This window comes from Perissodus microlepis, chromosome 14 (genome assembly GCF_051167445.1).
Source record: "Perissodus microlepis isolate ML-2025 ecotype Zambia chromosome 14, ASM5116744v1, whole genome shotgun sequence".
NCBI lineage: Eukaryota > Metazoa > Chordata > Actinopteri > Cichliformes > Cichlidae > Perissodus > Perissodus microlepis.
In genome coordinates this window covers 33,605,851-33,618,494 of record NC_140474.1, presented here as the reverse complement: position 1 = coordinate 33,618,494, position 12,644 = coordinate 33,605,851, and the positions used below count along the sequence as shown (strand labels likewise).

At 38.6% G+C, this 12,644-nt stretch overlaps 2 long non-coding RNA genes across 5 annotated transcripts; both read right to left on the bottom strand.

Annotated features, from left to right (window-relative positions):
* Positions 1-858: 858 nt before the first annotated feature.
* LOC146374280 (uncharacterized) lies at positions 859-2,583 on the bottom strand. The gene is made up of 2 exons (XR_014802228.1): positions 2,256-2,583; positions 859-1,439 (listed from the first exon to the last, which is right to left on the bottom strand). It is a non-coding gene; the product is annotated as an uncharacterized LOC146374280 (long non-coding RNA).
* Positions 2,584-4,068: 1,485 nt separating this feature from the next.
* Positions 4,069-7,273, bottom strand: LOC146374279 (uncharacterized). Of its 4 annotated transcripts, none has more exons than XR_014802225.1 (4): positions 7,151-7,273; positions 6,079-6,159; positions 4,416-4,597; positions 4,069-4,317 (listed from the first exon to the last, which is right to left on the bottom strand). It is a non-coding gene; the product is annotated as an uncharacterized LOC146374279 (long non-coding RNA). The 4 variants fall into 4 exon arrangements; XR_014802224.1 differs by having other exon boundaries at positions 6,651-7,272; XR_014802223.1 differs by lacking the exon at positions 7,151-7,273 and having other exon boundaries at positions 6,079-6,550.
* Between the last annotated feature and the right edge of the window lie 5,371 nt (positions 7,274-12,644).

Here is a 12,644-nt window from a genome sequence, read left to right as displayed (position 1 = left end):
GGTGACAGGAGAGGATGGCACTGAAGAGATGATGCTCGGTTTCTGGAGTCTCCTGGTCCTGTCAGTATTAGTAGGATGCATCTGCTGTGTCTTCTCGTGGATGCTCACCTACCTTGACTCGTTCCAGCCTGCTATGGATTTCCCAACACTGCGGACAGTGGCCCACGTCAGAGACGTTTAATATTGATTACATATGTCTGAATTGCTAACCCTAACCCTAACCCTAGCTCAACAGACCACAATGCCCTGGACTGTCAGTATTATTACATGCTGTGAACATAAGTAGCTTTGATCACAGTTTATGTTGTAAAAGAGAAGGAATATTGAAAAAAAGATCAACATTGTGATATTATTTGTTCCAAACTGACCAGAAACATGCTTGTCATACTCTCACAGCAAAGAATCAGACTCACTGTGCATGACGGCTCAGGCCAATGATGTCTGTTAGATTGTCAGTTGTTTAGTGCTTCTGTACAGTTAGGGTCACCATCTCTATTTCAGAATAATTAATATGCAGAAAACACAAAAAGTTGATTGTCTTCCAATATTCTAACATAATTAAAAAACTTTGACTTTGTAAGTACATATTGTTACAGTCCTAATGCCAATATGATTCTTCATAACTCCTGCTTTGAAATACTGAACTTTAAAATTGACCTGATGAAAGATAATTTACAGTGGCACTCTGTCAGGATAATTCTGACTATAAGATCACTGTATTAATCTGAATCCTTCTGAAATGTGCTGTGAATGAATGCTGATGCAACTCACTGTGGGAAAGCTGTTAATAAAATGAATCTGTGACGCAACACATTCACAGAGGAAGAGGACACAAAGGGAGGACACGCAGAGGCTGTGTTAAAGTCAGAAATCCAAATCTTTAGTCAAAAACAGGCGGCGGTTACAAACAGGAAGACAAGCAGTCCATCAAACAGTCTACAGGGTCAAACATACAGAGAATTCAAACAGCAGTAAAAAAATAACTGGACACTGAAAAACTTAAAGCAATGTGAGACGCAATAAAAGGAAGCAGCGCAGTATATTGACTGAATTATCATCAATTACAAAAGAGAAAAAGAGAAAAGGAGAAAAACAATGATTTCTACGAAAATAAACCTTGATGGAAACATACAGAATGTAAACTATGTGAGTTTGGTGAACTTTGTTAGTAACAAATGAGAAAAAAAAAGAGAGACAAAAACTCAGTATTCATTACATTACATTACATTAGAAAGCATCTACACATTCTGGTCATGGATTTTTACAGTCTTAGTTCCGCTCGCTGTCATCATTATAATCATCATGATCAATGGCGAGGTCCTGAGGTAGGCGGGGCTGTCTCTGGTGCTGTCACCATGAAGGAACAGCATCTGGCACGTGTTGCTGAAACATCCCAGCACACTGGTGTAGTTTCCTCTCCAGCTGTTTGACATTTGACACTTCAACATTAAGGGGAAGAAGAAGAAACAGTGTTAGGTCAGGTGACCATATGGTTTCTAAAGTAACTGACAGGAAGTAACCAGGCCGTTAGACATGGATGGCAGAAGTGGCGCAGCTGCCCCTCTGTTGGTCTTCCTTGGTCTCTTGTGTTCTGAGGGCCTCTGGATGTCTGGAGTTTTGATCTCCTCCATACCTGCTTCATGCCCTGGTGGACGGGGCTGTGGCTCCCCACACCCTCTAGCACATAGGTGTCAAACTCTGGCCCGCAGCCTAATTACATTTGGCCCGCGAAGCCATACCAAATTACTATTAGAGCTGACCTACTGGTATTATACAGCTAATATATATAGTTTAGTATTAAGCTTTGCTTGTTCCATATTCAGTTTTCCAGCAAAACTTGTTTGAGTCCATAAGAAAAGATTCATTCTCATATCTGGAGGAAGATTTTTTTTTTTTATATTAATGTTAGCCCGCGACTTTGTTCCAGTTTTGAATTTTGGCCCACTGTGTATTTGAGTTTGACACCCCTGCTCTAGCAGATCATTACATGAAGGAACCTTTTAAAAACAAGCATGTCCATGCTCACAGGTGTACACACGGGTGCTCACACACACAAACTACACCCTTTTTGGCTCCTACCTCAAAGCACACTGTGCGCTGTCGATATTATGTGCTGCACAATAATGTTTAATATTTAGTATTTACTGTTATATTCCCATATATCATCGTGATGTTGTTTATTGTATTGCTCTCGTTTTCTTCTGCTTGTTTTCTTTTTTCTTTCTCAACAGGTGATCCAGGTGATTGATACATACATTTAGTTGGGTTTTGTTTTTTTGCTCTTTATCCCCGTCCCTCTTCTCCGCTGGTTTTCCCCCTCTTCCTTTCTCCCTTTTCTTTTCCTCATTCAAGTCTGTCCCGTATCTAGCAAGTGAAAATAAAAAATAAATAAAATAAACAATAAAAGGTATATCAAATAGACCATTACGGCAAGGCTGGGATGGTCAATTTGGTAAAGTAAATCCGTTGGGCATCTTTCTTCGCCTTTAGACAATAATTCTGATGGCAAAAGAACCAAACGGGACAGGCAAAAAAAAGAAAAAAAAAAGAAAAGAAATGGATGGCATGTGTTTAGAGGTACTGTAGTTGGATAACTGTACTTACCAAAAGCAGCAGCACACAGATGAAGGATCAGATGCTGAATGTTGCAGGAACATGCTCATGTGTGGTGGTCATTCAGTGCTGCTCCGGCAGGTTAGACAGTCCAAGACTGATATCCTGCCCATCTGAGAGTTTGAAAACACGCATGCAAAGATTTATTTTGTATTACAGTCAAAGTTGGATGTTCATTTCTGTCCTTTAAAATGTTTGTGTATTTGAAAGTACTAACATTTAAGGATGACTTGGATTGTCTCCTTTAAAGGGGAGACAAGTGTATCCACTGATCCACGTCACTTTACCTGGATGATGACTCCTCTCTCCCCCACTCAGAAACACTCCTAATATAACCAAGCAAATAAATAATATTGAAGATTTACTTACATCATTATAAAAACAGGAAAAACATCTTCCTTTGATTCTATTTCTCCATTCCTGCTGAACATCAGGCAACAAATATCTCAATAAATCACAGTAAAATGTAAAGCACATATTTTCTCTGCTATGTCTAACCTCTGCAGAGCCTCTGTCAAGAAAAACATATCTGTAAGCATAAAACAAATATACATTTCATAACACGTCACTGGACAAACCTCGGTCAGTTGATTTCCTCTGTGCAGTGCAGACGAACATCAGTCAGCAAGTCAAGGTGGTGAGATGGACTAGTGCCCTTTGTGACTCTGCTGGTTCTTCTGAGGAAACACCACCGTCTCTCCACACCGTCACCATCTGTGAGCACAAACTGCCGCTCTGCCAGCATGTAGGAAATCACATATCACACACAAAGGGGTGAAGAAACATTAGAGCTCAACTATGGATACTTTAGATCTAAACAGATCAAACTAGCTCTTAGCTTCAACAATCAGTGAACAGACAAACAATGATATCATACTGATTCTGTATGAATACAATATGGTATTTTCAATGCAGGTGTCAAATTAATTCATTAAAACTAATACAGATATATGTATATATATTTTTTGATAAATTAGTTTGCTAAATTATAAGAATATATTTTTATTTTTTTTTCATTTAACAATTGCAACTGAAAGAAATTAAATATTGAACAAAAATATATTGTCACATTCTGAGCATGCTCAGCATGCTGACAGACTTGAAGTTGCTACAGATTTTAAGAAGTGATAATTATAGGGAAGAAACTTCTCTTTTTCATCCGTTTAATCAAACATTTGATGCCTTAGATGTCTCAGTCTATAGCATTCTGCAACTACAACTAACCTGAGGCTTGGACTTGGCTGCAGGTGCCCCTGTACATCCTTCTCAGCAGCACACATGTGGGTACCATTTAATCACACTTCTTCCTGAGCTTTGCTTCATCACAAGACCAAAGGTGGCATCCCGTGTCACAGTCTTATCATCATCCAGAAGAAACATTTGAAGAAACATCATGGAGAAGAAACATTTACGCGCCTCCTGGTTTTGTTTTCTGATCCTGCAAAAAGACTGAGGACAACAAAGCCCAGAGAACATGAGATACACAATATCCAACATTCAGACTCAATGAAGAGCACCAGGTTGGTTCAGTTATAGTAGATATAAGCATACTTCACATTACTGGGTATGAATAATAATGAGGAGGCAAACTTTGAAGATGCAGAGCATGATGTCCCATCATCAGACTGTAAACAAACATCCACCAGGCTTCTTTGTTGGCAAAATTGATGATTCTCCTATCAGGGATCAGTAGAGTGTATTAACCTGTGGTATAAGCAGCAGTCACTGAAATATTACTGTTTCAGATAAGAAATCTAGCACATAAAAGCCAGGGTGGGAGGGATCTCTGCAAACTGACTTACCTCTGCAAGTGTGAAGCTCAACAAAAATCTGACTCTCCAGTCACAGACAAACAAAAAACTCCAGCTGGGAGATAGAAAACGCTGTCTGGGTCCTGCTGGATGTTGCTGGTCAGAGTCCACACATTAGCAGAGTGCTTCTTGGTCCCACTGACCCATGTGGACAGTGACTGTGGAGAACTGTTCTGGAAAACAGAAAAGAGAATTAAAATAACAAAAAGCCAAACAGGATTTCCACAAAGACTCTCTTGGAATCAGCAATCAAAAAACCACTGGTTCATATTTCAATTAAATATGAACAGGTTCCTTAAATGTACGCAGTTCAGATCTGATTTAATTTAATTTCCTTCACGCAGCACACTCGTCCAGGCTGACAGGTAAACATAGAATTAATCTCAGGTAACATGACTCATAGTAGAGATTCAGTAAGAAAGATTGCTAGCTCTAATATTATTACCACACAATCCAAGGACACACCAACAGCTCAGATTTTCTAGAACTATTTAAACAAATGTCTTCTGAATATTCAATTTATGTTCACAGTGGGAGGGTGGAGGGTGTCGTGGAATTTTTTAAATAAAGTCAGCAACACAGAAAGAATTTTGATCAAGCTATTTATTACTGCGCACAGGAGAGCAAACACACATCAAACATCACAGTTCAGTCATGTCAGCGCTGCCACTTCACGTGTCTCGCTATGAAACCTAACGGATCAATGGTTATGCTGTTTTGTGCCCTTGGCGTTATCAGCACCTGTAAAGGGAGTTGTTTTCTCAAACTGCTGAAGTAAGTTCATCTAGTTTTAGAAACTTTCACTGAACAGTCTATAACAGTGTCACAACTAAGCATATGCATAAGCATTTAAATACTTTAAATGAGAATAACAGAAAATTTCTATTACAGGAGCTAGAGCCTGTCCCAGTAGTCATAGGTAGAGCACACCTGGACAGGTCACCAGTCTGTCAGAGGACTAACACAGATGCAGCCTGACTCAATCCTAAATGTTCAGCACACAGAGACACAGAGGTACCGTTTAAAGTTTAGTGTTAACTTGAGTCACTGATCATTTGCAGTATTACAGAGTCTGGCAGTCTTTGCATGATGTCCACGTCACTGTACGTTTCTAGCTGACTCTCAGGTGTGACAGGTGTGCCAGCAGGAAAGAGTAATAATAACCTGCATCCTGAGGTTTTTCATGCAGGATTAAAGGAGCCAGGCTTTGTTCACACAGCTAGGATTGTATTTTACACTGACCCTGGGTCAGTATAAGTATCATACAGTTTAAACGAAGCACTGAAACTTGCACATATTTATTACAGATGCACTGAAGCTAATCGAGATATTTGCTGTCAATCTGTGGCTGCGATTAAACACTTTACTGGAAACTTTATTAACTAGTAACTTCATCAGTCATGACAGAAGCTAATATTTCTGCGCTAACATCGTTTAAACAGTAACAGCTTTACTCTAATATAAGCTAACGTTTACACTGTAACTTTAAGCTAGCACCATAAAGACGGCAAAACATGTAATAATATCTACAAATGCATCTTAAAGCTGTTATATTAGCACTCGGTGTATTACTAACATAACCACATTAACATTATTGACACTCGCTGACTTTTAATAGTCATTCTATAAATGCTGTCCGTTTAAATGGTCTTACCTGTAAACACTGCTGTATTCACCGGATTCCAGCCAGAGTGGATTCTGGAGGCTTCCCACGCTCCTGTTAGTGATCCTCCATCTGGATGGATGATAACAACCTTCTGAACAATCTAGCAGGAGATGGTCCATATCTATGGGACTGATTTGTGCTAATAACGCCCATTGTATGGACTGATAACAGCCGAAGCGGGTGAATAAAGTCACCCAGTCACTAGCTGTGCCATTACCCAGCATACACCAGCACAATATTAGGCACAGCACCACCATAGACATTGTTTTGAATGCAGGACATGGTTATCTTACCTTGTAAAATGCATGACAATAAAACAGCTAACCACCATAAAATGGTATTGTGTGTGTATGTATGTGCATGTGTGTGTGTGTGTGTGTGTGTGTGTGTGTGTGTGTGCGTGTGTGTGTGCGTGTGTGGGGGAGAGAGAGAGAGAGAGAGAGAGAGATCAAAGGCGTGCGTTTATGTTTTTTCTTGATCAAGAGTGAGCCTCCTCTCTCTTATTGGCTGTATGGTATAGCATGTTTATTCAGGTGCACCTTTGAAGTCTATGAGAATACTTTGCAGCCTGGTCTGAGTGGTCATTTCTGCACAGACACAATGAAGCGTGCACTCAGTTTAGAGGAGGCTGTTGCTGCAGTTTTGCACTCTTCAGAAAGTGAAAACGATACCACAAGCAGTGGAGATACTTCTGACAGCGAAGAAGAATTTTTGCCAGGCACCGAGGAGCTTTGCAGCTCGTGTGAGGAGGAGGAGGAGGAGAAGGAGGAAGAAGAGCAGGAGGAAGAGACAAGACTGGAGGATGGCCAGTGGAGATCTAAAAATGGAGAAATCATGTGGCAACCCACACATGAAGAGGTCCTGCCATTTTTTCCTCCTCCCATGTTAACCCCAGGACCAACCCCTTATGCAATTCGTAGGATCAGCAGCCCTGTGAGCACTTTCCATCTTTTTTTTTGCAGAGGACATTATGCAGCTAATCCTGCATTTCACCAACCTGCAGGGCAACAGGTCAGTAAAAGACTGGAAGGACATAGATGAGGAGGAGTTGCAGGCTTACATGGGGCTTGTGATGCTGGCTGGCCTGTACAGGTCTCAACATGAAACGACAACAAGCCTGTGGGATGGGGAGACAGGGCTCTTCTGTTTCCTGCTACCATGTCAAAAAAAAGATTTGAGCAAATTAATCGGGCAGTAAGATTCGATGATCGTTTCTCCCGTCCAGGTCGCTACAGGGGGACAAGGCTGTGGTTTCCTACATCCCCAAGCAAAGAAAAAATGTAGTCTTATTGAGCACCAGGCACCGTGAGCTACAAGTCCAGGACTCTGGGAAGAGAAAGCCCCACATCATCCTGGATTATAACAAATGCAAAGGGACTGTGGATCATCTGGACCAGGTAAGCACAATTATAAGTCATTTATTTGCCAAATTGTTTACCGTTTCTCATTGTTATAACTGATAAAGTCAGATAATGTGATTATGATAGTTTTGATATGAGATGATAGTTTTAGACTATGATGGTTTTGATAGTTACAGTAAGGAGGGGGGGGGGGGGGGGGGGGTATAGTTTGACGCCCACAGGCAGGAAGAATCTCTTGCTTATGGCTGTATAAATCTATTCGTGTCACCTGATCATTTCTTTTTGTTTTGAAGGTTTGTGGCAACTACTCCTGCCGTAGGAGGACACGTAGGTGGCCCACGTGTCTGTTCTACCACATGATCGAGGTAAGCTGCTATAATGCTTTCATTCAAGACAGCTGTAACTTTTGATAGAAGACGCACATACACATATTTATGGCTTTATCTTATAAAATTCGATATCCCCGTGTTGAGCAAACAGGTTTTGCAGCTGTTTGATCTAAGATTTTCAAGTTATTCACATAATGAATACCTATACTTTGTGTCGGGCGAGAACTCCATTCAAATGCATGTAATAGTCAGAAACGCACTGTCTCGGTGAAATAAAGTGTTTTTGTACAACTTCATGAAGTTACATGTAACTTTTGATAGAAGGCTCAGATATACGTATTTATGGCTTTATCTTATAGAATTCTATATCCCCGTGTTGAGCAAACAGGTTTTAAAGCTGTTTGAGCTAAGATTTTCAAGTTATTCACATAATGAAAACCTATACTTTGTTTCGTGCGAGAACTCCATTCAAATGCATGTAATAGTCAGAAACGCACTGTCTCGGCGAAATAAAGCCTTTTTGTACAACTTCATGAAGTTACATGTAACTTTTGATAGAAGGCTCAGACACACATATTTATGGCTTTATCTTATAGAATTCTATATCCCCGTGTTGAGCAAACAGGTCTTAAAGCTGTTTGAGCTAAGATTTTCAAGTTATTCACAAAATGAAAACCTATACTTTGTTTTCTGGCGAGAACTCCATTCAAATGCATGTAATAGCGGGAAACGCACTGTCTTGGCGAAATAAAGTGTTTTTGTACAGCTTCATGAAGTTAGCTGTAACTTTTGATAGAAGGCTCAGACACACATATTTATGGTTTTATCTTATAGAATTCTATATCCCCGTGTTGAGCAAACAGGTTTTAAAGCTGTTTGAGCTAAGATTTTCGAGTTATTCACAAAATGAAAACCTATACTTTGTTTCGTGCGAGAACTCCATTCAAATGCATGTAATAGTCAGAAACGCACTGTCTCGGTGAAATAAAGTGTTTTTGTACAACTTCATGAAGTTACATGTAACTTTTGATAGAAGGCTCAGACACACATATTTATGGTTTTATCTTATAGAATTCTATATCCCCGTGTTGAGCAAACAGGTTTTAAAGCTGTTTGAGCTAAGATTTTCAAGTTATTCACATAATGAAAACCTATACTTTGTTTCGTGCGAGAACTCCATTCAAATGAATGTAATAGTCAGAAACGAACTGTGAAATAAAGCCTTTTTGTACAACTTCATGAAGTTAGCTGTAACTTTTGATAGAAGTCTCAGATATACGTATTTATGGCTTTATCTTATAGAATTCTATATCCCCGTGTTGAGCAAACAGGTCTTAAAACAGTTCAGCTAAGATTTTGGAGTTGTTCACATAATGAAAACCTATACTTTGTTTCGTGCGAGAACTCCATTCAAATGCATGTAATAGTCAGAAACGCACTGTCTCGGCGAAATAAAGTGTTTTTGTACAACTTCATGAAGTTAGCTGTAACTTTTGATAGAAGGCTCAGATATACGTATTTATGGCTTTATCTTATAGAATTCTATATCCCCGTGTTGAGCAAACAGGTCTTAAAGCTGTTTGAGCTAAGATTTTCAAGTTATTCACAAAATGAAAACCTATACTTTGTTTTCTGGCGAGAACTCCATTCAAATGCATGTAATAGCGGGAAACGCACTGTCTTGGCGAAATAAAGTGTTTTTGTACAGCTTCATGAAGTTAGCTGTAACTTTTGATAGAAGGCTCAGACACACATATTTATGGTTTTATCTTATAGAATTCTATATCCCCGTGTTGAGCAAACAGGTCTTAAAACAGTTCAGCTAAGATTTTGGAGTTGTTCACATAATGAAAACCTATACTTTGTTTCGTGCGAGAACTCCATTCAAATGCATGTAATAGTCAGAAACGGACTGTCTCGGTGAAATAAAGTGTTTTTGTACAACTTCATGAAGTTAGCTGTAACTTTTGATAGAAGGCTCAGACACACTTATTTATGGTGTTATCTTATAGAATTCTATATCCCCGTGTTGAGCAAACAGGTCTTAAAGCTGTTTGAGCTAAGATTTTCGAGTTATTCACAAAATGAAAACCTATACTTTGTTTCGTGCGAGAACTCCATTCAAATGCATGTAATAGTCAGAAACGCACTGTCTCGGCGAAATAAAGTGTTTTTGTACAACTTCATGAAGTTAGCTGTAACTTTTGATAGAAGGCTCGGATATACGTATTTATGGCTTTATCTTATAGAATTCTATATCCCCGTGTTGAGCAAACAGGTCTTAAAGCTGTTTGAGCTAAGATTTTCAAGTTATTCACAAAATGAAAACGTATACTTTGTTTTCGTGCGAGAACTCCATTCAAATGCATGTAATAGTCAGAAACGCACTGTCTCGGCGAAATAAAGTGTTTTTGTACAACTTCATGAAGTTAGCTGTAACTTTTGATAGAAGGCTCAGACACACATATTTATGGTTTTATCTTATAGAATTCTATATCCCCGTGTTGAGCAAACAGGTCTTAAAACAGTTCAGCTAAGATTTTGGAGTTGTTCACATAATGAAAACCTATACTTTGTTTCGTGCGAGAACTCCATTCAAATGCATGTAATAGCGGGAAACGCACTGTCTTGGCGAAATAAAGTGTTTTTGTACAGCTTCATGAAGTTAGCTGTAACTTTTGATAGAAGGCTCAGACACACATATTTATGGTTTTATCTTATAGAATTCTATATCCCCGTGTTGAGCAAACAGGTTTTAAAGCTGTTTGAGCTAAGATTTTCGAGTTATTCACAAAATGAAAACCTATACTTTGTTTCGTGCGAGAACTCCATTCAAATGCATGTAATAATCAGAAACGCACTGTCTCGGCGAAATAAAGCCTTTTTGTACAACTTCATGAAGTTAGCTGTAACTTTTGATAGAAGTCTCAGATATACGTATTTATGGCTTTATCTTATAGAATTCTATATCCCCGTGTTGAGCAAACAGGTTTGAAAGCTGTTTGAGCTAAGATTTTCGAGTTATTCACAAAATGAAAACCTATACTTTGTTTCGTGCGAGAACTCCATTCAAATGCATGTAATAGTCAGAAACGCACTGTCTCGGCGAAATAAAGTGTTTTTGTACAACTTCATGAAGTTAGCTGTAACTTTTGATAGAAGGCTCGGATATACGTATTTATGGCTTTATCTTATAGAATTCTATATCCCCGTGTTGAGCAAACAGGTCTTAAAGCTGTTTGAGCTAAGATTTTCAAGTTATTCACAAAATGAAAACGTATACTTTGTTCCGTGCGAGAACTCCATTCAAATGCATGTAATAATCAGAAACGCACTGTCTCGGCGAAATAAAGCCTTTTTGTACAACTTCATGACGTTGGCTGTAACTTTTGATAGAAGGCTCAGACACACATATTTATGGCTTTATCTTATAGAATTCTATATCCCCGTGTTGAGCAAACAGGTCTTAAAGCTGTTTGAGCTAAGATTTTCAAGTTATTCACAAAATGAAAACGTATACTTTGTTTTCGTGCGAGAACTCCATTCAAATGCATGTAATAGTCAGAAACGCACTGTCTCGGCGAAATAAAGTGTTTTTGTACAACTTCATGAAGTTAGCTGTAACTTTTGATAGAAGGCTCAGATATACGTCTTTATGGCTTTATCTTATAGAATTCTATATCCCTGTGTTGAGCAAACAGGTCTTAAAGCTGTTTGAGCTAAGATTTTCAAGTTATTCACAAAATGAAAACCTATACTTTGTTTCGTGCGAGAACTCCATTCAAATGCATGTAATAGTCAGAAACGCACTGTCTCGGCGAAATAAAGCCTTTTTGTACAACTTCATGAAGTTAGCTGTAACTTTTGATAGAAGTCTCAGATATACGTCTTTATGGCTTTATGTTATAGAATTCTATATCCCCGTGTTGAGCAAACAGGTTTTAAAGCTGTTCAGCTAAGATTTTGGAGTTGTTCACATAATGAAAACCTATACTTTGTTTCGTGCGAGAACTCCATTCAAATGCATGTAATAGTCAGAAACGCACTGTCTCGGCGAAATAAAGTGTTTTTGTACAACTTCATGAAGTTAGCTGTAACTTTTGATAGAAGTCTCAGATATACGTATTTATGGCTTTATCTTATAGAATTCTATATCCCCGTGTTGAGCAAACAGGTTTGAAAGCTGTTTGAGCTAAGATTTTCGAGTTATTCACAAAATGAAAACCTATACTTTGTTTCGTGCGAGAACTCCATTCAAATGCATGTAATAGTCAGAAACGCACTGTCTCGGCGAAATAAAGCCTTTTTGTACAACTTCATGAAGTTAGCTGTAACTTTTGATAGAAGGCTCGGACACACATATTTATGGTTTTATCTTATAGAATTCTATATCCCCGTGTTGAGCAAACAGGTTTTAAAGCTGTTCAGCTAAGATTTTGGAGTTGTTCACATAATGAAAACCTATACTTTGTTTCGTGCGAGAACTCCATTCAAATGCATGTAATAGTCAGAAACGCACTGTCTCGGCGAAATAAAGTGTTTTTGTACAACTTCATGAAGTTAGCTGTAACTTTTGATAGAAGGCTCGGATATACGTATTTATGGCTTTATCTTATAGAATTCTATATCCCCGTGTTGAGCAAACAGGTCTTAAAGCTGTTTGAGCTAAGATTTTCGAGTTATTCACAAAATGAAAACCTATACTTTGTTTCGTGCGAGAACTCCATTCAAATGCATGTAATAGTCAGAAACGCACTGTCTCGGCGAAATAAAGCCTTTTTGTACAACTTCATGAAGTTAGCTGTAACTTTTGATAGAAGTCTCAGATATACGTATTTATGGCTTTATCTTATAGAATTCTATA